Below are 27,258 nucleotides of genomic sequence, written 5' to 3' on the forward strand. Positions count from 1 at the left end.
TAGATGTTGTTTCGGGTCAGGACCCTTCCTCAGAGTGTGCAATGCTTGGGTGTTCAATCTCCTTTGGCCCAGCCTTTGGTTGACTGGAAAACTTTGCATCAAAATAGGAAGTATGACTTTCAAAAATTTTGCCATGAAGGAAAATAGTTTATCATTTACCTTCAATTATTTAGAGCTTACCGCATTTTTTTAATCCTATATTAGGTTAGTAATGATGGATTAATTTTTGTATGCAGTTTATGCATATTTTTTTTGCATTTGGAAGCAAACTGAACATCAATAAACCAAATAGGGTAAATCCCAATAGTGAGCAAATAAATAAATAAAATAAATCCAGTGCTTTTTAAAACTTTAATGTATTTACAATATGATTTAGCAATGCTCTTTGCAATGAATATTCAGATGGAGTATTTTATTATCAAACTCTAGCTAGAAATGGTGATGTTAAGCATATTAAATGCTATAGTAAGTAGCAAAAAGGAGCTTGCGTGTCTGTGAAATCAAAATGAGCAATTTAATTGGGATATTTTTCACATTGCGGAATGAAGGGATTGGATAATTAATACTAGCATATCCGGTGACTTGGATGATGATGAATACAGTCATACAGAGTAGAGAATCTTTAATTAAGCTTTTATTTGATACATGTCCACCACTCGCCTGTACAGCCAATGATTTCAATTTGGTTAATTAAATTCTGGGGAAAAAAAGTGTATCCTTTGTGGTAAGCTAGTGCCATGGTGTCCGAACACCATCTTGTTCTGTAATTTTTCATTTTAAGGAGGGGCATGTAACCACCTTCTATGGTTTTGCCTATATCTTGCTTTCGATTTTAAACTTTTGAGAAACAACGCAAAAACAAGCCCTTCAACGCAAAAACAAGCCCTTCATCCCCCCTCAATCTTCTAAATTATAGCGAGTACAAGCTGAGTCTATCCAATCTTTCTTCATATGAAAGTCCTGCCATCCCAGGAATCAGTCTGGTGAACCTTCTCTGTACTCTATTGCGATGCTAGTTGAAGGTGGTTGCCGGAGGTTGCAGGTAGTGGAAAGTCTTACCTTCCACTACCTGCAACCTCCGGCAACCACCTTCAACTAGCATCGCAACCGGCTTCGACTGAAAAATTACCAATTTTTAAAACGGCAACCTATTTTTAGTCGCGGCTGGTTTTGAATTTTTTGAAATAATAGCCGGAACATACAAGAAGCGGAAACCACTTTCGACCATTAGGGAGACTGACTAAAACCTCCGGGAACCCCACGGAAACCTTGGGTGGGGCGCAAAGTCTCCAGAGGTTTCTGTTCAGGTTTCCTAAGTGGGACAGGGGCATAAGTATGCAAGAAGGGAGTACATTAAGTATGTAAGAATGAGTACATTAAAGCTACTTGGATGTCATTCATTTTTGTGGTGTAATTAATGGAAAATTTACATTTGCAGTCCAAACAGCATTTTATCAAGAATCCCGATCAATTGACCTTAATTCTTAGCCATAATCACACATTTCTGATGTTATTATTATTATTCTACAACTCTCCGATTACTGTAAACATCCTTCCCACATCCTTTCGATCTGGGCCTTTGATTAGATTTCAATGAGATTACCCTTCATCCTTATAAACTCCAGCGAGTACATGGCCAGAGCCTTCAAATGCTCCTCGTACATTAAATCAATTATCCCTGGCATCATTATTGTAAACTTCCTCTGAACTCTTGCTGAAGCCAGCATATCCTTCCTCAGATATGGGCAACAAAACTGCTCACCATATTCCAAATGTGGCCTCACCAGCATCTTATCAAGCCTCAGCATTACATCCTTGCTGTTGTATTCTGAACCCCTTCAAAATGAATGCTAGCATTGCATTCGCCTTCCATACCACCGACTCAATCTGCAAATTAACCTTTTGAAAATCCTGCACCAGCACTCTCGTCCCCTTGTACCTCTGATTTCTAAATCCTCTCCTCCGAGGCGATGGAGGAATCTGATGGGTGGATAAAGGATAAATGGGAGACAAAATTGAGGAGAGAAGAAGAGTGCAATGTGAACCATGCAGAAGGAATATAGGTGAAAAGGGAAGGGTGAAAACAACAATGCCAATTATAATTTTGCAGAGAAAGACGACCAAGCTATTATGAGTACCCTGCCATTTTCTTTATAATTTTCCTTATGACTCGCATATCTGCAAAACTCTTAATGTTAAAAGTTTATTCCCACTGTTAGTGTGATATACAGCATGGAACGAGAGCCTTTGGTACACTGACTCCACTCTGACTATTGATCACCCATTCACACTAGTACTATGTTATCCCACATTTGTATCCCCTCCCTGTACATACGGGGCAACTTACGGAGGCTGATTAACCTACAAACCAGCAAGTCTAGGGAGCTGGGAGGAAACTGGAGCATGCAGATGAACCCCATATAATCACAGGGAGAACATGCAAACTCCACATAGATGGCACCCAAGGTCAGGATCAAACCTGGGTCTCTGGCACTGTGAGGCAGTAACTCTGCTGGTTGTGCCACTGTGCCATCCTCCCATAAGATGGGGAATAGTCCGGAGCTACCTCAATACAGATCTTGCATTATTTTGTTTACACTTTCTTTGTAATGCTGTAACTCTATATTCTATACTCTGGTATTTTTCTCTTAGGACTCCCTGTTGTAATTGTGTATGGTTTGATTGTACTCGTGTATAATATGATTTGCCTGGATAGCATGCAGTTTTATTTTCACTGTTTCACACGTGAACATGATAAACCACGATATCAAAAACAAAATGTATAGAGTAGTTCATGTCATTGACTTCCGCAGCCTCAAAATGACTGAAATTGTTATGCAGCCAATGAAGTTAATTGATCATACTTCATCAGCCCAATTGTATCTACAGTCATCAGTATTTAGTGACATTGAATTGGGTTGAAACCAGCTAGCATACAGATAAATTGTGATCACTATTAATTTCAATGAAGACCTAACTAGTGGTTAATACTGACTAACAAATCATTCAAACAACATGCACTATTAAATTTGTAGCTTTCCATTCCATGCCAGTAAAAATAAAGCTTAGCATTTGATGCAACAAACGTTGACATTTTGCCTTAGTCCAAATCTTTATTAATCTAAATTGAAATCTACTTCAGATTCTTTGGGCACAAGGATCCTCCATATATTATTATTTCAAGCATGTGGAAATCACCTTAGTACCTACTTATGGTGTTTTACTTTTATCTATACAGCTACAATCCTTTTCAAACTCTCCAATCCTGTTTGTGTGACATCTTATCAAACACCTTCTGTATATTGTGCATTCACTTGCTACACTTCCTTTATGTATACACTGTGATTTCTTCAAAACGTTCAATTGGATTAAATAAGCATAAATGACCTTTGCAAATCCAAGCTGACTTTATTTGATTAGCCCATGCATCAAAATGTTCACTAAATTAACTCACTAATATGGACTAGTAAATCTGTTGTCATAAATTTCTGTTCCTTTTTTTAAAATTTTACATTGAAGACTTTGTTCCTATAGTATTTCCTAATGGAAATCTATAGATGTATCCTCGAGTGATGTTGAAGCGGGTAGTAAAGGAATTTTCCACCTTTGAAAATCATCTGGTCAAGCTTACTTGTATTTCCATGAGTCTTTGGGTGGACTAAATGATAAATAATGGGTTCAGTTTTTAGTACTTGTTCTGTAAGTACATCAAAGTTCTAGGAAAATAAGTTGAACATGACCACGTGAGAGCAGTTAATCAATTGTAATGGGAGGTCCTGCAACACCGTATTCCAATGCCTCGCTACTTTTTCACAATTCAGTAGTTACCAGCTGCCCTCTCTCTTGACTTCAAATTATCTGCACAAATGTCTTGTCTAATTTTGTTGTGCTGAATAACTTCCAAGGCATCTGTAGGATCTGCACAGATGCCCATTTCACATTGTGAAGGAAATATAATTACCAAGTGCTCTTTCAGCATAAAAGATCACAAAAGTATATTTGTTTTATTTTCATTATTTTCCCACAGGCAATAATACAATATTGTTCTGCAAAAACTGCAATTAAATCTGAGAATACTGTGAACACATAAACGCCATTGCCCAAATATTAATGCCCACTTCTTTGAAACTTTAAGCATCAAATGTGGAACGGTCTGATGATTACCAATTAGATTTGTTGCAAAAATGACAGCGTGAAATAAATTTGATTGGTTTAGAATTGTCACCATCATATTAAATTGACATTTTCTCCAGCTGTATAAAATTCCTGCTAATGAGCAAGGAAATGATGCATTGCATTAGAACGTGAATTTTAACCTTATTTGCTTTATTGACATTGAATAACCAGGCTGGAAAAGGAACGGGCATTTTGCAAATCATGCTTGATGTTGACTCGTATCTCAACATGTCAAAATTGATAAGCAATTAAAATGGTTTCTTACTTCTTGATTAATGCTTTTCATTTAATTTTCAGACACTTTTTATAATAATGGTGATCCATTTCTTATCACCATAGGCATATCTTTAACTAGGGGACTATCTATTAGATGTTATTTTCAGGCTACACTGTCTTTGTTTACATCATTGTGTTCATTTCTGCTCCTTCAATGTACTTGTGTATTGTAAGTACTGTAATTGATTGCACCAAGATTATATCTTTGCTATGAACATTTTGGGAACAGTATTTTAACATGAAAGTCAGCAAAAGTTAAGTGAAAATTATATAAAAGTTATACATTTAATTATTTTTGCAATGTTTACAAATTAATGACGAATTGCAGTGAAGTTTTGAGTGTTTTTTGTCTGTAGCCAAGGGGGGTCATTAATAAAAGAACAGGATAACTTTCTTTGGCACAAGAGGCCATTTTGAAACAAAAGCGATGCCAAGCAAAAAATTTTACCCAAAATGAGTTGAAGCATGAAATAAAATAACAGATGGCTAAAAAATGCTTTGGGATTTCCCAAGTTTGTGAGTTATGGAAATGCCACGGAAATGTTTATCAATTATCCTACAGGCCTTGTTGCTGGTCAGCTACCCCCCACCCCCCTCATCCCCATCCCCACCCAGGACAGTGTGGACCAAGTTCCTCTAGGATTTCATGAACGGGCAATATTTTGAAAAGCAATTAAAATTATGGGATTGGTAAAGAGGAAGAGACAACACACAATAATACTCTTATTTCTCATTTATGGCTAAGCAATAATGTTAATTAAGAGATGTTGATTAATGCTGATAAATGTGAGGTGCTACACCTTGGCAGGACAAATCAAAATAGGACGTACATGGTAAATGGTAGGGAATTGAAGAATGCAGTTGAACAGAGGGATCTGGGAATAACCGTGCATAGTTCCTTGAAGGTGGAATCTCATATAGATAGGGTGGTAAAGAAAGCTTTTGGTATGCTAGCCTATATAAATCAGAGCATTGAGTATAGAAGCTGGGATGTAATGTTAAAATTGTACAAGGCATTGGTGAGACCAAATCTGGAGTATGGTGTACAATTTTGGTCGCCCAATTATAGGAAGGATGTCAACAAAATAGAGAGAGTACAGAGGAGATTTACTAGAATGTTGCCTGCGTTTCAACAACTAAGTTACAGAGATAGGTTGAATAAGTTAGTTATTTATTCTCTGGAGTGCAGAAGGTTAAGGGGGGACTTGATAGAGGTCTTTAAAATGATGAGAGGGATAGACAGAGTTGATGTGGACAAGCTTTTCCCTTTGAGAATAGGGAAGATTCAAACAAGAGGACATGACTTCAGAATTAAGGGACAGAAGTTTAGGGGTAACATGAGGGGGAACGTCTTTACTCAGAGAGTGGTAGCGGTGTGGAATGAGCTTCCAGTGGAAGTGGCGGAGGCAGGTTCATTGGTATCATTTTAAAATAAATTGGATAGGCATATGGATGAGAAGGGAATGGGGGGTTATGGTATGAGTGCAGGCAGGTGGGACTAAGGGAAAAAAGTTGTTCGACACGGACTTGTAGGGCCGAGATGGCCTGTTTCCGTGCTGTAATTGTTATATGGTTATATGGTTCTGTCATCCTGGTGGAATTTCCTACTGCTTTTGAATCATGTATGGATGACAAGCTGTATATTCTCCAGCACTACTCTGTTAAGCCAGCTTGAAAGTTCTAATAATTAGCTGGTGATTATTTGCTTAAACCATATAATATCCAAGATTGCATATTTAAGTGTATGTTCCTGCTTTAGTAAAAGGCAAAGTGAGTTAGGCAGCATCTGTGGAGGGAGTAATGCTGGTGAGCAGTGCCAAGCACTCTAGTAGGCCTGGCTTGCCCACCATGCAAGCCAATGGGACCCATGCCACGAGAGCGATGAGGGACCTGCGAGGAGGGCCGTCGGGGTGCGAGGAGGACAGGCAGTAGGTAGGACTGTTCGGTGAACTTCTATAAATTTGTAGGTGGCACAACCTAGGTGAGGTCTGCTACATAATTTTACTGGGTTGGGTGTACAACAAACCATTTCACTGCACCGAGGTACATGTGACAATAAGGTATAATTGAATGTTTTGGGTTGGACCTTGCACACTGATTGTGGTAAGGAGAAGAAAGCTAGAAAAGAGGTGAGGAGCCTGTCAAGTGACATGAGTTGGTTGGCAGCCTCTTTACAATTTTAGCTGAAGAACATTATGAATAGGTTATTAACTAAAGCAGGTACACACACACACACACACACACACACACACACACACACACACACACACACACACACACACGCACATGCACACAGGCAAGCACACACTGTTAGTGCCTTACAGATTTAAACCTGATATTCAGGGGCATAGTAATTTATTTTGCTGTCCATTAGTAACAAATTTAGTCCAGTATATCAAATTGATCCACTTTACCCAATTCTGTTGCATATATGGTTCTTTTTATATCAATAATTGCAGTGAGGTCTTCCTTGAAATTGCTACCACTCAATTTATTGGTACCCGGACGGGATGCTGAAGGACGAGAAGCCGAAGACAAGAAGTGGAAGCCAAGATGCCGAACGGACATCACGTCGAAAAGCCGAGATGCAGAATGGACACGACGCCGAAAGGACATGAAGCCGAACGGACAATACAAAGAACGGACATGACGTCGAAAAGCCACCGAACGGACATGATGTCTCCGGGGACGGGATTGGTCCGACATTTTGTCAGTCATTGACTAAGGTCAGCGATTGGTCCAGACCCTTGCATCCATCACATCACTGGCGGGGGGGGGATACGGGAGAATGGGGGGGAGCTTGTGCTTGTGTTTGTAAAATGGTGGTAGTATCTCCAAGCTGCTGCGATTTGCACAGAGGCTTTTCAACGTCATGTTGGTTCCCTGTCAGATTTTAAGCCGAAAAGCAATCTGACGCCAAACGGACATGACGTCAAAAAGCGGGAAAAAAAACTGACTTATGGAAAAGAAAACAAATATAAATTTCATTGAATCCCTGACATCGAAAAGCTGAAAAACAACTTTACATATTGAAAAGAAAACAAATATTATTTTGTTTAATACCTCAGGTAGAGGGTAAATAGTAATCGACTTATTTACTTTCAGTCCTTCAGGTAGGGGGTAAGTAGTAATCAATGTTTACTTCTGAGAAACCTTTTAGTTTGACCATGGATTTCGTTAAAACAGCATGTGGTGGCAGGAAGCTCCTTCTCAATGGTTACACATACATTGTGGACATAAAGGTTAATGAAACCATATACTGGAGGTGTGAGAAATGTAAAGAGTCTAATGGTCGAGTTAGAACTATAAACGATACCGAGCAGGGTAATGCTTCTTTTCATTCACACCCTCCTGATGGTCCGCGTAATTGTGTTTTGAATGTTTTGGACAGACTGAAAACTCGAGGTGAGCATTCAGAAGAGGTCACAAGCAGTGTAATTAATAATATCACGGAAGAATTACCACTTAGTGTTGCTGGAGCCCTGCCTAAGAGAGAAACACTGGGAAGAATGGTAAGACGAGCAAGAAATGTAGACACGAGTGAAGATTTGAATACAGCAACACGAGGAGAAAACTTTCGAATGTATGAAAGTACCACTGTAATTATTTTATCGACGGAGAAGAATTTGGAACTTTTATCCAAAAAGCAAACATGGTTTGGCGACGGCACATTTGACTGCCACTCTAGAAAAGCAACTCTATACTATACATGCTATTATTTCAGAAAGCAAAACCTTGCCATGAGTGTATTGTGTTGCAAGCAACAAGGCAGAGAAAACATACGACAAAATGTTTGTTTTTGAAAGACAAAGGAGTTCATGTTCCAACGATAACAATTGACTTTGAAAAAGCAACAATTAATAGTGTAAAAAAGAACTTCGCAAACACGTCAATTTATGGTTGCTTATTTCATTTTGGCCAATGTTTATGGCAAAATATTTAAGCTCGTGGATTGCAACAATGGTATGCCAAGATTGACAACATACTTCTCATTAAACAATTACAAGCTCTTGCCTTTGTCCCCCCTGAAGATGCACTGAAGAAATGTTAAGTGATGTTTTAGTTAATTTCGAAAGTACATGGTTAGGAATAGTTCAAAGAGGGAGGCGAAGACCACTTTACGATTACGAATTATGGTCAGTCTACACTCGAATTCAGGATAATTTGCCAAGAACAAACAATTCTCTCGAAGGTTGGCATCAGGCCTTTAAAAAGAGACTTAGTGTAGATTAGATTAGATTAGATTAGATTCGTTTATTGTCATTCAGACCTTTCGGTCTGAACAAAATTTTGTTTCCCTGCAGTCATACATATAATTTAAAAAATGACACAATCAACACAAATTTAACATCCACCACAGTGAGTTCACCAAACACTGTGGTGGAAGGCAAAATCTTAAAGTCTCTGTCTCTTCCCTCTTTGTTCTCCCTCTGCGCCGAGGCGACGGTTCAAACTCCGCGGGTGGTCGCTGCCTCCGCCACAGCTCCGAGGCCGAGTCGGGTCTCCGCTGCTGCTACCTCCGCCACAGCTTCGGGGCCGATTCGGGTCTCTGCTACCGCTGCTGCGGCTGCTGCGGCCGCTGCCACCGCCACAGCACCAGGGCCGAGTCGGGTCTCCGCTGCCGCTGCCTCCGCCACAGCTTCGGGGCCGAGTCAGGTCTCCGCCGCCTCCGCCACAGCTTCGGGGCCGAGTCGGGTCTCCGCTACCGCTGCTGCTGCCACTGCCGCCGCCAAAGCTCCAGGACTGAGTCGGGTCTCCGCTGCTGCTGCCGCCGCCACAGCTCCAGGGCCGAGTCGGGTCTCCTCTGCTGCTGCCTCCGCTACAGTTTCGGGGCCGAGTCGGGTCTCCGCTGCCGCTGCTGCTGCCGCCGCCACCACAGCTTCGGTGCCGAGTCGGGTCTCCGCCGCTGCTGCCGCTGCTACAGCTCCGATGCCGCCAGCACCGCCATTAGGCCTCGGCGCAGACGGGGACGGGGAATACGACCGAAGAAAATGTCGCATCCCCCGAAGGAAGAGACCAAAGCATGTTTCTCCCACCCCACCCACACACATACACAACTTAATAAAACAAAATTAACTAAAACATGACAAGGAACAAAACGAAAGAAAAAAAAACAGACGGACTGCAGGTGGGCCGCAGCTGTTAAGCCAGCGCCGCCATCTTTAACTCATCCTACAGTGGCTAAATTACTTAAAACGATCAATTTTAGTGAGCAGGGATTGACATTTCAAAGCCTAACAAAAAATATGTTACCATTAATGAAATAATAAAATCTATTTGCAATTTTTATAATAAAGAAGGAAGATTGGCTTTCCTAAGAGCCATAGCTTACAATTTTTTAATTGATTTTTATTCCTATTCCTATAATTTTGTTTTTCCTTGTTACATTTTAAAATAGTTAAATTGTTGTACATTGTTATATTTTTAAATAGTTAAATTGTTGTACCTTGTTACATTTTAAAATAGTTAAATAATAAATTTGTTTGTGTATTCTTGCACCAAATATAGATTTTTAAAAAGTTTTTCAGTGTTTCATACCTATTTATCATTTTGGCTTCATGTGCGTTCGGCGTCAGATTGATTTTCGGCTTAAAATCTGACGGGGAATGAACATGACGTCAAAAATTCTCTGTGGCAATCGCAGAAGCTTGGAGTCACTGCCACCATTTTACAAACACAAGCTCAAGCTCCCCCCACCCTCCCGTCTCCCCCCCGGCCAGTGATGTGATGGACGCGGGGGTCTGGAACAATCGCTGATCTTTGTCGATGACTGACAAGGTGTCGGACCAATCCTGTCCCCAGAGACATCATGTTTGTTTAGCGGCTTGTCCGTTCTGTGTCTTGTCCATTTGGCGTCGTGTCCGATCGGCTTCGTATCCTTTCGGCTTCGTGTCCATTCGGCGTCATGTCCGTTCGGCTTCTTGTCGATTCGGCATCGTGTCCGTTCGGAATCTTGGCTTTTCGACGTGATGTATGTTCGGCATCTTGGCTTCAGCTTCTTGACTTCGGCTTCTCGTCCTTTGACGTCCTGTCGACACATGCAATTTATTGGCCCCAGTAAATTATTTATTTTTATCAAATTTCCTTCTGTTTCTCCCCATAGTGTTAGGAGCCTGTGAGTGTTCCACAGCTTCTGTGGAATTCTACACAAGCTTTCCTGGAAAAAAAAGGCTTATCTGATAAAGGCCCTCCAATCACTTTGCTCCAGTGATTTTGGATGATTGTGAGGAACAACACGGGCTCCGCTGAAATGTACCAGGAATCACTAAGCTACAGTCATCCTTTTGCAACCCAGTTCATCCAACTCAGGTTTGAGGCTGCCCCCCTTGATGTTAATTCAACTCCCACTGCCCCTGCATCTTCCTCCACAGTTTTGATCCAGACTAGTCTTACTCAGAAATTGATAGGTCATTCCGATAAATACCAAGTTGTTGGAGAGCTCATGTTATCATTTGTTAATCAGTTACCTCCATTCATTAAGTATCATTTCCGTAAAGAAGCCCTCCATTCTTCAACTTCAATTAAGCATTTTGCTTGAGTACTCATTCTGAAAATATCTTTCACATCATTTGAATGGCATTGAATCATTATTATAGTTGTAATTTACAATACTTACACAGCATGCATACAAGAATGTCAAATACATAAATTCCTTGTTAATTTCTTGAGTTCAACTTGCAACTAATCAGTCATGGAAACATAATTTAACCGTCTGAAATGATCTGTGACAAGAATATGTACTGTATGTGCAGGAATTGAAGTTGCCATCTTGGTCATTGGCATGATAAGCCTTTGTACATCAAGTTGACCTGTCTGTCCTTGATACTTTCACTTTGTATTGCTTCTCTATCCGTAATCTTACTGCACAAAAAAGCCGCGCCATGTCCATACTATCACCGTGCCCATCTATACTGATCCCCTTTACCGTTAAGGGCCTGTCCCACTTGGGCGACCTCATCCGCGAGTTCTGGCGAGTTTGCCCTCGACTCATACTCGCAGCATGGTCGACACAAGGTCGTAGGAGGTCTTCGTAACTCTCCTTCATGCTCGAGAGTGGTCTCCACGTACTCGAGGCCTCAGCTAGGTCGCGGTGTTTTTTTCCAATATGTTAAAAAATGCCTGCGAGTAAACAAAGGTCGCCATGGAAAAAATCGATACTTTTTTTACTCGTAGGTTTAGTCGTAGTAGATCAGCATATTAGTCGTAGGTAATCGAGGGTAGTCGAAGGTAGTCTAAGGTAGTCGTAGATAGTCTTCATCATAGTCGAAGGGAGGTCGAAGAAGATCGAAGGAGGTCGTCTTCACTCTACACTATTCTGTGTCCAATTTTCCCGAGGTTAGTCGTAGCTAGTTGAAGCTAGTCTTCACCATAGTCGAAGGAGGTCTTCTACATAGTCCAAGGAGGTCTTCAACATGTCATTTTTTAAAACTCTTCTAAACTCGCCAATTAGATCTCCCAAGTGGGACAGCCCCTTTACTTGTTATTTGGAATGTAGCCATTTATGACTTGCATCTCACATTATTGTCCAGAAATGTTGTGAAAGACTATGCCTCTACCATCTCCACAGGTGATGTGTATCAGATTCTAAATACACTGTGCGTGGTTGTGTGTGCGGTGGAGGGAGGGGAGGAGCAAAATCTCCTTTGGATCCCTTCTATATCCCCAACCCTTTATTTGAAACTAGCGTTATCTAGTCTTGGACATTTTTGCAAAGAAGGAAAAAAAAAATCTATATTTTGCCCCATCTCTGTCCCTCATTATTTTGTACACCTCACACGGGTTCTCCCTCAGCCTCCTCCACTCCAAGGATAACAAACCCAGTCTATTTAATCTCTCCTCATAACTGAAACCTCCATCCCGGGTAACATCTTGGGAATCTCCTCCACGTCATCTGCTGTGCAATACTCCTCAAGGTGTGGTCACCAGACAGCATATTGTTCTCCACCTGTGGCCTAATCAAGTGTTCTGTAGTTGTACCTTAACCTCCCTGCTCTTATTTTCTATGCCCTGGCTAACTGACCTGTGCCACCTTATCTTCTTATGTTGTCGTCTTCAGGGATCCTTGGGCTTGTGTACCAATTTCCCTCTGTTCCTCAATACTCCTTGTTACTGTCCCTTTCATTGAATATGTCCATGACTTATTAATCCTCACAAAATGTATCCCCTAATGGTTATCATGATTAAATTCTGCCAACCATTATTTTGCCAATCTAACAATCTTGTATTGTTGTCATGTGGCCTAATATACACAACATTCATGTTAGAATTGCCAATGTATACAACAAACAATGTCTAGGGTGCACCACTGTCACAAGGTTCCAATCACAATATTGTTTGTTGTTGTACCATAAACTCCTTACACTTTTATGCAATGTCTGAGCTAATGGGGCCCTCCTCCATCACCCGCCTCCTTTTAACAAGGCAAATTTGGAAAATATTTTTTGGCTTGCCTTAGATCCTTTAAGTTGTAACTTTTTGGATGAATCTGTATTGTGGGACCCTGTCAAATGCCTTACTGAAGTCCTTGCAGATTATATCAATCCCACTGCCCTCATCAATACAGTTTGTTACTTCAAAAAAATTAATCAAAATTCAATAGGATATCTGTCAAGACAAGTTATGATGTCTTTGATTACATTTTGTCTACAAAGTGTAAATTAATCCTGCTCAAAGTATTTTCTTCTAGTGGGTTCCCTAACAACTGGTGTTAGATTCACATAACTGTTCAATAAAGATACCACAGTTAGTGTTCTCCAATAACTGGTAAGCAAATATTTAAAAATCTCTGTCAGGACCTCAACAATATTTCCCCATGTATCCCAGAGCAGCCTCTCTTTACTGAAGCACTGCCTTGAACTGTCATACACAATTGTGTAGTGCAAATTGATGTTTGTTGTTAATTTGATGCAACATTACTTTAAAGGTCAGTCTTTCTAGGTTTTTTTTGTCAGTAGCTGGTTGGTTATGGTAAGTTGAATCTGCAGAAAATAATTTAAAGATGCCGGAAAAAACATCTGATTGTTAAACTTATGTTTTGAAATAGATACGCCTTGATTTATTCTCATAATTCTAAGTAGGATACATTTGATCAAGGACAGATTTCTACTCCTATGTATATTTCAGGAGTGGGCAGGAAAAAAACCAAGCCTCCTTGACTAATTGTTGGGTGTTCAACCAATTTGGTCTGATTACATTAGTCAATTCAATTCAATTCAATTCAATTCAATTTATTGTCATTTGGACCCCTTGAGGTCCAAACGAAATGTCGTTTCTGCTGCCATACATTACAAAACAAAAAGACCCGAGACACAACACAGTTTACACAAACATCCATCACATCATTGTGATGGAAGGCAAAAAAAACGTATCTCTCCACTGCACTCTCCCCCCCGATGTCAGAGTCAGAGTCAAAGTCAAAGCCCCCGGCTGGCGATGGCGATTGTTCCGCGGCCATTAAAGCCACGCCGGGTGATGCAAGGTCGCGCACCGGGTCTTGGTGTTAGAGCCCCCGGCGTGCGCTCGCAAAGTCCCGCGGCCATTCCAAGCCGCGCGGGGCGGTGATGTAGGCCCCGCTCAGGTGCTCTTCAACCCCGCAACTCGGGCGGGAGAAGTCGCCGTTGCGGAAGCCCCGAAAAGCGGTCTCCCCGGTGCCGCCGTCCGCCAAACCCGCAGTTGCAGCCTCCGAAACTTCGGAGGTCGGGTGGCAGCAGCACTCAACCACAGCTCCACCCGCTCCGGACTCGGCCAGCCCCGTGACGGTGAGTAGTCGGCAGCTCCGCAGCTGGAACCCCAGGTCGTTCCTGTTGGAGGCCGCTCATCGTTGCAGCCCCAACGACAACGGAGACCCGACAAAGAAAAGGTCGGTTCTCCCTTGCAGGGGAAAGATTTTAAAGTTACCCCTTCCCCCCCACCCCCCCACACACATACCCCAACAAAAAAAATAACAAAAACTACATAAAAACGAGACAAAAAATAATAAAACACAGACGGACTGCAGAGGCCGCTGCTGACGAGAGTCGCACCGCCCACCGAATGGTCAAGGAGGCAATGTTAAAGTATTAGAATATTTTGTATTAAAAGGGAACAGGAACATGTATTAGAGATTTCCTTTTATAGCTTGCATCTGTTTTATTGTTCAGAAATACCAGTGTAGATACTATTTACTGTAGGCAGACAAAAATGCTGGAGAAACTTAGTGGGTGAGGCAGCATCTATGGAGCGAAGGAAACGGGCGATGTTTCGAGTCGAGACCCTTCTTCAGACTGAAGAAGGGTCTCGACCCGAAACGTCGCCTATTTCCTTCGCTCTATAGATGCTACCTCACCTGCTGAGTTTCTCCAGCATTTTTGTCTACCTTCGATTTTCCAGCATCTGCAGTTCCTTCTTAGATACTATTTACTGTTCATTTACAAAAGATAAGAAACAAAAAAGAGACTACAAGCTAACTATCCGATTGAAAGGAAGCAGATCCCGCCATTTTCTGAAGAAGGAAAAAGAGAATGTTAGATTTTTATATATGAGAATGGCAGCTTTTAAGGCAATTTAGATGTTTCAAAATATTTTGATTCTCTGTTCAGGATTACTGTTTCGCTCCAAACAACATTTGAATGTGTGGTCTCCATGTTATAATGAATGAATGAATGTATGAATGTAATACTTGACATGTGTCAAGTTACAGTGAAATTCTTTGCTTGCATACCCAAGGTATGCAAATAGTCACCACACAAAGGGCGCTTACAAAGTTACAAAGTATCCATACCAGGTCCCCCTTTGTTCTCACCCCCCCCCCTTTATGGTGGTCCCCATATTCCAGGTCCTCCTTTGTTCCTTCCCCCTGACAGCGGCGTCCTCACTTCCATGTGGTCTGTTCTCATCCGTCCGTCGGTGCCCTCATCAGCCGCCGCACCGACCTCTCCACTATTGCTGCCGGACGCCTCTGCTGCACCTGACAAATGTTATTTTCCATTAATTTTGAGAAGAATAACTGCTCTATGTGTAATAAAATGGGTGATCTAATGTAGATTTTCAATCTGGCAGATTAGGCTAAAGTTGCCTTCAAATTTCTGCCTCATTGTCGTATCACGCTATTGGGTTTTTTCTGAAGATTTCCTTGCCGTTGTCTTGTTTCTTTATCATCTGAGAGAGTTAGATATTTTCAGCAAGAATGCATCTCAAAATTAACCATAAATTGATCATAATTCCAATGTTGATGTGCTCAGTCCGAAGAAGGGTCTCGACCCGAAACATCACCCATTCCTTATCTCCAGAGATACTGCCTGTTCTACTCCAGCTTTTGTGTCTATATACTGTACTGGTATGAAATAGAGATTAATAAACTCGGGTTGATCACCTTTGTTTACAGTATGATTGCAAAATATGGGAATAGGGGATAGGATTTCCCATTCCATAAAACTGATGCATATAAACCCATACTTGACTCATTGATGATAATATCTGAATTCTCAGTTATCTCTGGAGTGAATACAACTCTGCTTCTGAGGAGCCTTCATAAATGTCAACTCAAATTGAAGGATTCAAATGACACAATGCCTATTAATTGCACACCCCACACCTGCCAGTTTCCCCTTTATTCACAGCAACCCACTCCCCCCCCCCCCCCCCCACACACCAGCCCCCCCACCCACACCAGGCCCGCCCTTTGTTCCTCACTCTCATTGGCTAGGGGCAGATACGGAGTCCATGGTGGGTGCGCTGGGCGTTCCTCATCCCTCAGACTGTGGCAGGTGAGTCCTCTATCGATCTGCGGCGGGCGAGGCCTCCGTTGATCCTGGGTATAGCTCATTGCTTTCCACTTTCGGAGAAACAGTTTCTCATTGCCACCAAGCACTAGACCAGAAATATGGCAGAGCGATTGCCCCTGAACTAGTGTAGGCAGATGGCTGGAGAACTAGAAAGAGGCAAAGTTTGGGAAGGAGGTTGGGGTGCAGCATGCTGGATGCTCTTGTTGATAGCCTTACAAAAAACACTGTAGTTTACAGGAAATAAGTGGAGACATGGTGCACTTGAGCAACAGCCAAGAGTGGTCTAGGCTCAATGGACTGACATGACTCCCATGTCACATCAGAAATATAAGTTTTTACTGGATCTCATCACTGAATTCATTTTCATTATAATGGTTGGAACAAGATTGACAATTGTCCTAATTTTATACTTAGCAGTAGTATTGTATTTACAAAGCTTTATTAGTTTAAATTAATTATCCATACCACCTTTTTTGTCAATCTGTAATTAATCAAAAATTCAGGAGTATTCCCTACATTCTACGGTCACAAATTGTTTTTGAATGCCTTCCTTTCAGGAGAGAAGCAACAGGTGATTTTTTTGTGGAGGAATGGGTTGACATGGTTCCCTTAATCCCTCCTCATTGGAATGGTAGTCATGTGGGAATTTTGGTCCATTCTTAGTTTTAGTTTAGTTTAGTGATACAAGTCCATGCCAAACTGTCATTATAACTGTCATTATAATGTCATTATAACGGCTCCATACACTAGTTGTAGGAGCCATTTATGCTTAAGTCAGTTACTGTATAGCCATGATACTTCTAGTTTTTTTTTCTTTTCAGATTCAGATTCAGATTCAACTTTAATTGTCATTGTCAGTGTACAATACAGAGACAACGAAATGCAGTTAGCATCTCCCTGGAAGAGCGACATAGAATATGATTTCAATAAATAAATCTATTTACATGTATACAGTCATAGTGTTTTTCCTGTGGGAGGAGTGTCCGGGGGGGGGGGGGGGGGGGGGGTGATTGGCAGTCACCGAGGTACATTGTTGAGTAGAGTGACAGCCGCAGGGAAGAAGCTGTTCCTGGACCTGCTGGTCCGGCAACGGAGAGACCTGTAGTGCTTCCCGGATGGTAGGAGGGTAAACAGTCCATTGTTGGGGTGAGAGCAGTCCTTGGCGATGCTGAGCGCCCTCCGCAGGTGAGTCTTCTTGACCAGAGTTGAGGTATTGTGGGTCCAAGAGAGGTTATCGGAGATGTTGACCCCCAGGAACCTGAAGCTGGAAACACGTTCCACCTCCGTCCCGTTGATGTGGATGGGGGTGTGCGTGCCGCCCCTAGACTTCCTGATGTCTACAATGAGCTCCTATGTCTTCTTGGCATTAAGGGCCAGGTTGTTGTCAGCGCACCATGCTGCTAGGCGCTGGACCTCCTCCCTATAGGCCGACTCATCGTTGTTACGGATGAGGCCAATCACCGTTGTATCATCTGCATACTTGATGTTGGTGTTAGTACCATGTACAGGTGTGCAGTCATAGGTGAAGAGGGAGTAGAGGAGGGGGCTCAGCACACAGCCCTGTGGAATGCCGGTGTTCAGGGTGAGGGTTGAAGAGGTGTGCTTGTCTAACCTAACAGACTGGGGTCTGTTGGTTAGAAAGTCCAGTATCCAGTTGCAGAGGGAGGGGTGGATGCCCAGGTTACCGAGTTTGGTGATCAGTTTAGATGGTATAATGGTGTTGAATGCTGAGCTGTAATCGATGAACAGCATTCTTACGTAAGTGTCTCTGTTGTCGAGGTGGGAGAGGGCGGAGTGAAGTGCCGTTGAGATGGCATCCTCCGTACTCCTATTCTTGCGGTAGGCAAACTGATAGGGATCCAGTGTGGGGGGTAGGCAGCTTTTTAGGTGTGCCAGGACCAGCCGCTCGAAGCACTTGGTGATGATGGGGGTAAGTGCAACTGGGCGGAAGTCGTTGAGGCTTGCCGCAGTGGAGTGTTTTGGCACTGGCACGATGGAGGTGGTTTTAAGGCACGTGGGGACAACTGCTTGGGCAAGTGACAGGTTGAAGATGTCAGTCCAGACGTCTGTCAGCTGTGCAGCACAGGCCCTGAGGACGCGCCCGGGGATGCCGTCAGGGCCAGCATACCTTTTGGTATGCTAGTGGGTGGGATTTAATATGTAGAAGGGAGTGTCTACATCTGAGGAGGTTAGCGTAACCATAGACATTGGGAGTCAGTTTAGCCTCAAGGGATGGTTAAGGCAACAGTTTTTACCACACAAGACACAGCGGCACAAGACTCGATACGACACGGATGAAACAGTTAGTAAGAACAAAGTTGTATGTAATGAAGTGCGTAAGCTATTTTCTCTTCTACATCCCCGAGTAGTAATGGCAAATAAAAGTTGGACATTGGAAAGTTAAGATATTGCCATTACACTAGATCTATCTTTCACACTGGGGACAATTTACAGAAGCCAATTAACCTACAAACATGCGCATCTTTGGAACGTGGGAGGAAACCTGAGCAGCCAGAGAAACCCACGTGGTCACAGGGAGAATGTATAAACTCCGTACAGGCAATACCCATAGTCAGGTTTGAACCCGGATATCTGGTGCTGTTAGGCAGAAACGTTACTACTGTGCTGCCACTTCTTCTATTAGAATAGGAGTCCAAAATGTTGTGGACTGTCTCCGTGAAAAGTAACACCACTGGAGGCAGGACAACTTAATATGGAGCGGTTTGACTAGCCTCAGAGTTAGAAGTAGGATTGCACGCCTGAGGCAAATTGTTTATTAAGTGATGTGAGGGATAGGAACTGATAGTGGCAGCTAGCAGCTTAATTTTATAGAATTAATTCTACAATTCTTTGGCTCCAGAAAATTGACACGCTGCTAACTGCACAATTCCACCCAAAAGTGACAATTAAGCTTAATTGTGTATGAAGGTACCATGATTTGCATTTTAATTGGGTCATCTTGCTGATTGGTGCCACTTTGCTTGACTTGCTAAAGCTGATGCTGAGTTGTTGACATTATCAGTAGTTCACCTGCCAATCAAGCCGCTCACGTATGAATCCAGCTATCTTGGTAGTCCTTGCCCTGCCACCTCCCCACTCCTCTAACAAATTTCTCCCCTCTACTCCATTTGTCTGAAGAAGTTTCCTGTCAGGTTTTCTCCACAGATTCTGCCTTATTTGTTGAGTTCCTCCATCATTTATTTTTAGCTTTTTGCTCGCTGTTTCCAAGAGCCCGTTTCCCACTTCCACCAAGCAGAAGGCCAAAAATGCAGCAGATCAATTGCACCTGAACCAAAAATCTCAACAATAGCCAGGGCCTATTTTTTCTACAAAGATAAGATATACAAAAATTGGGGCGGCATGGTACCGCAGTGGTACAGTTGCTGCCTTGCAGCGCCAGAGACAGGGGTTTGAAGTGGCAGCACAGTGGTAATGTCTGTATGAAGTTGTACGTTCTCCCCGTGACAGCGTGGGTTTTTTCCCGAGATCTTCAGTTTCCTCCCACACTCCAAAGATATACAGGTTGGTAGGCTAATTGGCTTGGGTTTGTATACTTGGTATGTGTAAATTGCCCCCAGTATGTGTAGGATAGTGTTAATGTGTGGGGATCGCTGATAATCATGGATTCGGTGGGCCGAAGGGCCCGTTTCCACACTGTATCTGTAAACTAAACATAAGAGAATTGTGATGCCATTTTAGAGTTGGCAGAATGAGTAACACAGAAATAGACACAAAATGCTGGAGTAACTCAGTGGGGCAGGCAGCATCTCTGGAGAGAAGAAATGGGTAACGTTTCGGGTCGAGACCCTTCAGACGTGAGCAATGGGCCTGTGACAGCCAGAGACTAATTTTAATGGAATTCACCTACGACACCTGGCGACAACCTACAACCTCACCTACAACAACCTACGACAGCAAAAATTGTGGCCACCGTCGCCGAAAGATTTTGCGGCAGTAGCCTGTAGTTGCCCAAAATATCGCTAATGGTACAGGCCCATAACACATAGAGTCTTTAAGCCATGAGGTTTGGTTGAACTACAGAGGGCTAACCTACATTCTTGACTATTAAATTTACTTTAAAAAGTTCTACGCAGGTAAGAAAATAAAGTGACTTTACAATAAACTTAACATAAATAGTGTCGCGATGGATCGTATTGCAACAAGTTAATGCTAGTTGTGTGTTTAAAACCTAGACTAAATTCACAATATAGCTAAAGCTTGTCTTTGTCTTTACATTAATTAATCATCTCCAAAGATAGTTACACTAAATGGCAAATATGTTTTGTAGGTTCAACCTTAGGAAATCGATCCATGGTAGTGTTTTTAGCACCCCCATATTCTGCCTTTACATGAATCTGTTTAACATCTGGTGATAGAGTTCTAAAATTATGGGTTCAGTTCATCAAGGCGCCTTAACAAGGCACATATCTATGGTGTGGCTATTGAAACCAATAGTATCCTCAGTCTGCTGGTGAAGATTGGCTGTGGAATACATTCCAATGGTGCTCAAATTGACATAGTTAACTGAAATTCGGCATAATGGATATAATCCACCACAATGATCATATCACACAGCGATGGTGGAAAATGTTGACGTTTGTGAATCTGAAAGGATAAAGAACGAGCCATAAATAGGTGGAAAAAAAGTAAGACGGAAAAATGTTCTTTCTCTTGAAGCGTAATAAAAGCAATTTCTGTTCAACCATTCTTCTTTCTCTGTTTAAAAATCAGGTGCTGTAGGGTTGAATTTACAGTGGCTTACAAAGGTTTTCATACCCCTTGAACTTTTCCACATTTTGTCACGTTACAACCGTAAATGTATTTTATTGGGATTTTATGTGATAGACCAACACAAAGTGGCGCATAATTGTGAAGTGGAAGGAAAATGATACATGGTTTTCAAATTTTTTTACAAATAAAAAACTGAAAAGTGTGGCATGCAAAAGTATTCAGCCCCCCTGAGTCAATACTTTGTAGAACCACCTTTCGCTGCAATTACAGCTGCAAGTCTTTTGGGGTATGTCTCTACCAGCTTTGCATATCTAGAGACTGACATTTTTGCCCATTCTTCTTTGCAAAATAGCTCAAGCTCAGTCAGATTGGATGGAGAGCGTCTGTGAACAGCAATTTTCAAGTCTTGCCAGAGATTCTCAATTGGATTTAGGTCTGGACTTTGACTGGGCCATTCTAACACATGAATATGCTTTGATCTAAACCATTCCATTGTAGCTCTGGCTATGTTTAGGGTCATTGTCCTGCTGGAAGGTGAACCTCCGCCCCAGTCTCAAGTCTTTTACAGACTCTAACAGGTTTTCTTCCAAGATTGCCCTGTATTTGGCTCCATCCATCTTCCCATCAACTCTGACCAGCTTCCCTGTCCCTGCTGAAGAAAAGCATCCCCACAGCATGATGCTGCCACCACCATGTTTCACAGTGGGGATGGTGTGTTCAGGGTTATGTGCAGTGTTAGTTTTCCGCCACATATAGCGTTTTGCATTTAGGCCAAAAACTTCAATTTTGGTCTCATCTGACCAGAGCACCTTCCTCCACATGTTTGCTGTGTCCCTCACATGGCTTGTGGCAAACTGCAAACGGGACTTCTTATGGCTTTTTTTCAACAATGGCTTTCTTCTTGCCACTCTTCCATAAAGGCCCGATTTGTGGAGTGCACGACTAATAGTTGTCCTGTGGACAGATTCTCCCACCTGAGCTGTGGATCTCTGCAGCTCCTCCAGAGTTACCATGGCTGCTTCTCTGATCAATGCTCTCCTTGCCCGGCCTGTCAGTTTAGGTGGACGGCCATGTCTTGGTAGGTTTGCAGTTGTGCCATACTCTTTCCATTTTCGGATGATGGATTGAACAGTGCTCCGTGAGATGTTCAAAGCTTGGGATATTTTTTTTATAACCTAACCCTGCTTTAAACTTCTCCACAACTTTATCCCTGACCTGTCTGGTGTGGTGTGTTCCTTGGGCTTCATGATGCTGTTTGTTCACTAATGTTCACTAGCAAACCTCTGAGGCCTTCACAGAACAGAAATTTATACTGAGATTAGATTACACACAAGTGGACTCTATTTACTAATTAGGTGACTTCTGAAGGCAATTGGTTGCACTGGATTTTATTTAGGGGTATCAGAGTAAAGGGGGCTGAAAACTTTTGCACGCCACACTTTTCAGTTTTTTATTTGTAAAAAAATTTGAAAACCATGTATCATTTCCTTTCACTTCACAATTATGCGCCACTTTGTGTTGGTCTATCACATAAAATCCCAATAAAATACATTTACGTTTGTGGTTGTAACGTGACAAAATGTGGAAAAGTTCAAGGGGTATGAATACTTTTGCAAGCCACTGTACATGACAGTACTTTCTTTTTTCAAGTAGGTTTCTAAATTTCCTGAAAGTGTGCAGGTTGATATCAGAAATGCTTGTCTTCATTTGTTCAGAAGTTGGGCTTGCCATTATTTCCATTGTGGGCCCTATCAGCACTGCTCGTAGGCTTAGTGTGAATCTTGTGGACTGCTATGACATTTGCTCCAATATAAGCTTTGCCTTCTGGAAAATCATCACATGCATCATTTTTGTTTCTGATGCCAGCATTGGCAATTGAGAATCTTTATGTATCCAAAACTCTTCATGAGTATAGAGCAAGTTGCACTTTGGAAGGTAAATGTAAGGGGAAAGTATACAATTTGTGCTGAGACCCTTACCAACATTGATGTACAGAGAAATCTTGAGGATCTAAAACCAGAGCTCCTTGAAAGTGGCAATGCAAATACAGTGTTAAAGAACTTATATGGTGTGCTTGCTTTCATTGGCCAGGACATTGAGTATAAGGGTCAGGGAACCATGTGTAAGAAGGAACTGCTGGTTTAAACTGAAGATAGACAAAAACTCTTCTGTCCGAAGAAGGGTCTCGACCCAAAACGTCACCCATTCCTTCTCTCCAGAGATGCTGCCTATCCCGCTGAGTTACTCCAGTTGTTTGTGTCTATCTTCAGGGAATTATGTTGAAGCTTTATAGGACTTGGGTCGATCCACATTTGGTGCCATTTTTTTCACCCTATTACAAGAAGAATATTACGAACTGCTGCCTAGAATGATTATAGGAAAGGTTGGAAAAACATGGATTGTTTTTGCTGGAGCGTCGGAGGCTGAGGAGAGACCTGATAGATATATATAAAATCATGCAATGCATAACAATGGGTAGACAGTCAGAACCTAATTTCAACAGTAGAAATATTTGAGGTGAGAGGAGCAGAATTTAATGGAGTGATGGGTGCCTGGAACATGCTGCCAGGAGTTGTGGTGGAGTGGTATGATGGTGACATTTAAGAAGCTTTTAGATATACACAAGCATATGCAGGGAAATGGATCACGCGTCAGCAGAGGTCAAAGGGCCTAAGGCTATGGCTGTGCTGTACTGTTACATGAACACTTTCAGCACCGTTTTTGTTGCTTTTGGAATAGAGGACCACTCTGTATTATGAGTGATCAATTCACCTTTTCCCAAGCTTCGCTCCCCGCTCTTCCGCCACAGCTATTTCTGCAATCTCTTCTCACACTGTGTTTATTCATTTTCAATTTACAAAAGAATTGCGTTGCTAACGGTTCTCGGGAATGGAGCCTGTTCCTAATCCAAGGTTACTTGAAGTTAGAGAAATCAATATTCATACCGCTGATAAGCTGCCCATGCAAAATATGAGGTGTTGATCCTACAATTTGCATTTGGCTACACTCTGACAATGGTGGAGGCCCAGGACAGAAAGGTCAGTGTGGAAATGGGAAGGGGAATTAAATTATTTGGCAACTGGGAGATCAGGTTGGTCTAGGTGGACTGAGCGATCAGGTAGGTCCAGCTAACAGTGGCCTGTTTCCTTTATCACAGTTACTTTTTTGCATATCTTTCATTAATTTGTTCAAAATCTCTCTGCATCACTGTATTTATCTCTCGTTTCCCTTTCCCCTGACTCTCAGTCTAAAGAAGGGTCTCAACCAGAAACGTCACCTATTAATTTTCTCCAGAGATACTGTCTGACCCGTTGAGTTACTGCAGCTTTTAATGTGTATTTTAGTTTGCCTGCAATTTTCTGTTTTCAGAATTCAAAGAAAGTAAAGAGTCTCCTGATTTACCAACTTGCTCAGAATAAATATCACACCTGAAAGTCAAAACAAAAACTGTAGACGCAGGATATCTGAAGCAAAAACTTAAAATGTTGGGGAAACTCAGCAGGTCCTGCAGCATCTGTGAAAACAAGAAACATGGCCTGAAATGTTGACTCTTTTAACAGATGCTATTTGTACCTGTTGAATTTTTCCAGAACCTTTTTTCAAAATTTGACTCTTACTGCTGGGGGTTTCCTGCAGCCAGTGGACGACCACACACAAAACTAAGGCAAGGATATCACATTAATTAAAAGACATTTTGAACGGTGGTTTAATCAGAGCCTTGGCAGTTATCAAAGCTTAATAAACATCTAATTAATCAATCAATTAAAATGGAAAATGAACAATAACAGGAAGATTTAAGACTATGATCAGAATTCTGCACCATTATAAACGGCCACACAGAGTATAGCTTTAATTTGAAATGCTGCCTTTACTCTAGCCTTTGGTTTCCTGGCATGACACTCATTCCTTTTTGGGTCAGTGCTTCATGATGCGTCCAGTTGAAAAGACACAATGACATCGTTTTCAGAGATTTTAAATGTTTATTGGCACTTGCAGCTTGTATTCTTGTGAATCAAATGTAAATAATCAAAACGGTTTTCTGACGATTTGATCTTGCAGTTTGTAGTTTCTGCCTAATTAAGGAGATGACACTGAGGAGAAAGTGATGTGTTGTGAAACCATTTTGCTTTGAGTGAAGAGTAATTACATTGCAATATCCTTAGGTCAGTTTAATTACTAATTGGCACTCTTATTAACATGAGTTCTTTATCCATCGAAAAAATGTTTCTTCAACCACATTAAATGTTCTTCTAAATCATTAATTGTGCATGCAGTGTCTCAACGTCCTGAGGCAACATGACGCATAAGATTTTGTCTGGTCATGTTTCATTGACATTTAGTCAAAAGGATGGATCAGTTCAGTGGAAAGCGAATTGAAACACTTTCAACAAAATTGTGAATTTAATCTGAGTTTTTGCCTTGGTCATAAGAGAGAGTTAAAGAATAGTAGCTGAGTTTTTATAATCTTTGTACTGAGTGATTCTCGAAGATCATTGTGACGTTCAAAGTGATGGTCATCAGTAACAAAATAGGAAGAATTTAGAAAAGATGATTCAAATTTCCTCTCCAGTCCTATCGTTCATGCCTATTCTTGACTCATAGAAACATAGAAAATAGGTGCAGGAGGATGCCATTTGGCCCTTCGAGACAGCACCACCATTCATTGTGATCATAGCTGATCGGCCCCTATTAATAACCCGTGCCTGCATTATCTCCATATCCCTTGACTCTACTAGCTCCTAGAGCTCTATCTAACTCTCTCTTAAACCCATTGTGTGATTTGGCCTCCACTGCCCTCTGTGGCAGGAATTCCATAAATTCACAACTGGGTGAAAAAGTTTTTTCTCACCTCAGTCTTAAATGACCTCCCCTTTTCTTGTAAGACTGGGGCCCCTGGTTCTGGACTCGCCCAAAATTGGGAAAATTTTTCATGCATCTAGCTTGTCCAGTTCTTTTATAATTTTATATGTTTCAATAAGATCATCCCTCATCCTTCTAAACTCCAGTGAATACAAGCCTAGTCTTTTCAATCTTTCCTCATATGACGGTCCCGCCATCCCAGGGATCATTCTCGTGAACCTACGCTGAATTCATCTGAAAGATTCCTTTGCTACCAAACACAAATACTTTGCTACAATTATTGAGGCCCTTTCTGCCTTCAGCTGTTCAATTAATCATCTGGTAACAAATTTTATAATTCAATACAATTATTTTTTTTAAATTATGTTTTAACTGAAGCCTAATTAGCGCTTTCTACCTTGTTATGATATAAATAGAATATCCTTTCCCACTTTAGTTTGTTTCCTAATGTTTTGGGGAAGTTTAAATAAAGTGTGGTTTTGAAATTAAGAGGGTTATCCTATATAGACACAAAATGCTGGAGTAACTAAGTGGAGAAAATGAATAAGTGATATTTCGGGTCAAGATCTTTCTTTAGACTGATTCCTTATAATTGTGAAGTGCACTAAACTATTTTTACTGTTTTAGCTCAACCCTTCAACCATTATTAATAACCGAGGCCAGAGAGCTGTTGAATTCCTACATCACACTTAGTTTAGCTTATTGCAGTGTGGACAGGAATATAAGGCACCTCCAGAACCAGAGTCAGATTTAAGATGCTGGGGAGAAAAGAGATTGATCATTCCTGACTGGATGCCAATTGAGGCCTAGGGGCTAGTGGGTGCTGTTTTACTCCGGAGTTGCTGACAAATCGCAAGAAATATTGCATGCCTGATGGTAGTTGCATGCCTGAGAGAAGATCTCGACAGCAAGTGATCAGATGAATGTTTAGAGCAATGTAGTCTGACCCAGAAACAATGGTAATTGCATTTCACTTAGGAAAATAATGATTTTCAGAGTTTATTAAATAAGCACTCTGTTCGAGGAATTCCGACCCAGTATCATAGAAACATAGACAATATGTGCAGGAGTAGGCCATTCGGCCATTCGAGCCTGCACCGCCATTCAATATGATCATGGCTGATCATCCAACTCAGTATCCCGTACCTGCCTTCTCTCCATACCCCCTGATCCCTTTAGCCACAAGGGCCACATCTAACTCCCTCTTAAATATAGCCAATGAACTGGCCTCAACTACCCTCTGTGGCAGAGAGTTCCAGAGATTCACCACTCTCTGTGTGAAAAAGTGTCTTCTCATCTCGGCCCTAAAGGATTTCCCCCTTATCCTTAAGCTGTGACCCCTTGTCCTGGACCTCCCCAACATCGGGAACAATCTTCCTGCGTCTAGCCTGTCCAACCCCACAAGAATTTTATACGTTTCTATAAGATCCCCTCTCAATCTCCTAAATTCTAG

General features: G+C 41.8%; 1 protein-coding gene across 1 annotated transcript in view; it reads left to right on the forward strand.

Moving 5' to 3' along the window:
* The window catches only part of LOC116990944 (cadherin-18-like), a 794,245-nt gene that overhangs the window by 92,920 nt on the left and 674,067 nt on the right, over window positions 1-27,258 (forward strand). The gene's annotated exons all lie outside the window — the stretch shown is intronic.

This window comes from Amblyraja radiata, chromosome 2, assembly GCF_010909765.2.
Source record: "Amblyraja radiata isolate CabotCenter1 chromosome 2, sAmbRad1.1.pri, whole genome shotgun sequence".
NCBI lineage: Eukaryota > Metazoa > Chordata > Chondrichthyes > Rajiformes > Rajidae > Amblyraja > Amblyraja radiata.